This window comes from Arachis ipaensis, chromosome B7 (genome assembly GCF_059453495.1).
Source record: "Arachis ipaensis isolate K30076 ecotype BB chromosome B7, ASM5945349v1, whole genome shotgun sequence".
NCBI classification, from domain to species: domain Eukaryota; kingdom Viridiplantae; phylum Streptophyta; class Magnoliopsida; order Fabales; family Fabaceae; genus Arachis; species Arachis ipaensis.
In genome coordinates this window covers 109,702,521-109,705,438 of record NC_142442.1, presented here as the reverse complement: position 1 = coordinate 109,705,438, position 2,918 = coordinate 109,702,521, and the positions used below count along the sequence as shown (strand labels likewise).

Genomic DNA, 2,918 nt, shown 5'->3' with positions numbered 1-2,918 from the left:
GTTCATCTTGTTGCTCAGATTAAGTAATTTTATTTTATTTTTAAGCTTTTTATTTTTGAAAAATTCAAAAAAAAAAATAAATAAATAAAATATACAAAAATTTTATTTTGTTCTTCAGAATTTTTAAGAATAAATTCTAGAGTTTCATCATGATCTGTTGAAGCCTGGCTGGCTGTTAAGCCATGTCTAAATTCTTTTGGACCGAGGCTTCCACTTATCATTGTAGGAGCTTTTTGATTCCCATCAATTTGGCTGTTGTATGTAATGCTCTGCTGAAGCTTGGCTGGCCATTGGCCATGTCTAATCTTTTGGACCAAAACTTTCACGTAAAGCTTGGCTGGCTATTAAGCCATTTCTAAATTTTTGGACGAAGCTTTAGACTAACATTGCATAATTCCTGGAATTCTTATTAAAAATTTTGAATTTCTTTATTTTCTTTTCCTGATTAATTTTTGAAAAATCCAAAAAAAATTTTTAATAAATAAAAAAAATTTAATAAAATAAAAAAAACCAAAAATTTCATGTTTAAGTCTTGTGTCAAATTTTAAGTTTGGTGTCTATTGCATCTTTTTAATCTTTCTTTAAATTTTCGAAAAATTCATGCATGTGTTCTTCATGATCTTGAAGTTGTTCTTGATGACTGTCTTGGTTTGATCTTGTGTTTTTCTTGTTTTGTATTTTTTCTTGTTTTTCATATGCATTTTTGAATTCTTATTGTCTAAAGTTTAAAAATTTTTAAGTTTGGTGTCTTGCATGTGTTTCTTTTCTTAAAAATTTTTCAAAAATAAGTTCTTGGTGTTCATCTTGACATTCAAAGTGTTCTTGGTGTTCATCTTGACATTCAAAGTGTTCTTGCATGCATTTTTGTTTTGATCTTAAATTTTTATGTTTTGTTTCATTTTTGTGTTTTCTCTCTCATCATTGAAAATTCAAAAAATAAAAAATAATATCTTTCCCTCATTTCACTCATAAATTTCGAATATTTGAGTTGATTTAATCAAAAAATTTTAAAATTTAGTTATTTCTTGTTAGTCAAGTCAAAATTTCAAATTAAAAAGTTCTATCTTTTTCAAATCTTTTTAAAAAATCACACCTTTTTCATTTTTTATATATTTTCGAAAACTTTTAAAATTGATTTTCAAAATATTTTTTTAATTTTACTTCATAATTTTCGAAATATTTGCTAGCATTTAATATTTTGATTCAAAAATTTCAAGTTGTTACTTGTCTATTAAGAAAGGATCAATCTTTAAATTCTAGAATCATATCTTTTAGTTTCTTGTTAGTCAAATAATCAACTTTAATTTTCAAAAATCAAATCTTTTTAATTTCCTTTTAAATCTTTTTCAAAATAAATTTCAATCATATCTTTTTCAAAACTTAATTTCAAAATCTTTTGTTACCTCTTATCTTTTCAAAATTGATTTTCAAATCTTTTTCAATTAACTACTTGACTTTTTGCTTGTTTTACTAATTCATATCTTTTTCAAAACTACCTACCTACTTTTCTCTCTCTAATTTTTGAAAACTCCTCACCACCTTTTCAAAATTCTTTTTAAATTAACTACTTGTTTTAAATTTTAATTTTATTTTATTTCTCTTTTTAAATTTTGAATACTAACCAATAATCAAAATAAAAACAAAAATATTTTCCTTTTATTTTAATTTAAAATTCGAATTCTCTCTCTCTCTCATCTTTTTTTATTTATTTATTTAATCACTAACACTTCTCTTCTTCATTCTACTCTTCTATTCTTCTACTCACATAAAGGAATCTCTATACTGTGACATAGAGGATTCCTCTTCTTTTCTGTTCTCTTCTTTTTCATATGAGCAGGAGCAAGGATAAGAACATTCTTGTTGAAGCTGATCCGAAACCTGAAAGGACTCTAAAGAGGAAGCTAAGAGAAGCTAAAGCACAACACTATGGAAAGGACCTGACAGAATTTTTCGAAAAAGAAGAAGAGATGGCCGAACCCAACAACAATGGTGGAGATGCAAGGAAGATGCTTAGTGACTTTATTGCACCCTCTTCTGACTTCTGTGGAAGGAGCATCTCAATTCCTGCAATTGGAGCAAACAACTTTGAGCTTAAACCTTAATTAGTTTCTCTAATGCAGCAGAATTGCAAGTTTTATGGACTTCCATTGGAAGATCCTCATCAGTTTTTAGCTGAATTCTTGCAAATCTGTGACACTGTTAAGACCAATGGGGTTAATCCTGAGGTCTACAGACTTATTCTTTTCCCCTTTGCTATAAGAGACTGAGCCAGGACATGGTTGGACTCAGAAGCTAAAGATAGCCTGAACTCTTGGAAAAAGTTGGTCAATGCTTTCTTGGCCAAATTCTTTCCACCTCAGAAGTTGAGCAAGCTTAGAGTGGAAGTCTAAACTTTTAGATAGAAGGAAGGTGAGTCCCTCTATGAAGCTTGGGAAAGATACAAGCAATTGATCAGAAGGTGTCCTTATGACATGTTTTCAGAATGGAGCATCATATGTATATTATATGATGGTCTGTCTGAATTGTCTAAGATGTCATTGGACCACTCTGCTGGAGGATCTCTTCATCTGAAGAAGACGCCTGTAGAAGCCCAGGAACTCATTAAAATGGTTACAAATAACCAGTTCATGTACACTTCTGAAAGGAATCCTGTGAATAATGGGACAACTCAGAAGAAAGGAGTTCTTGAGATTGATACTCTGAATGTAATATTAGCTCAGAACAAAATATTGACTCAGCAAGTCAATATAATTTCTCAGAGTCTATCTGGAATGCAAGCTGCAACAGGCAGTACTAAGGAAGCTTCCACTGAAGAAGAAGCCTATGATCCTGAGAATCCTGCAATGGAAGAGGTGAATTACATGGGAGAATCCTATGGAAACACCTATAATCCTTCAAGGAGGAATCATCTAAATTTC

At 30.0% G+C, this 2,918-nt stretch overlaps 1 non-coding gene across 1 annotated transcript; it reads right to left on the bottom strand.

Moving 5' to 3' along the window:
* Window positions 1-2,369: 2,369 nt before the first annotated feature.
* On the bottom strand, window positions 2,370-2,473 carry LOC148553705 (small nucleolar RNA R71). The gene has a single exon (XR_015892882.1). It is a non-coding gene; the product is annotated as a small nucleolar RNA R71 (small nucleolar RNA).
* Window positions 2,474-2,918: the final 445 nt, after the last annotated feature.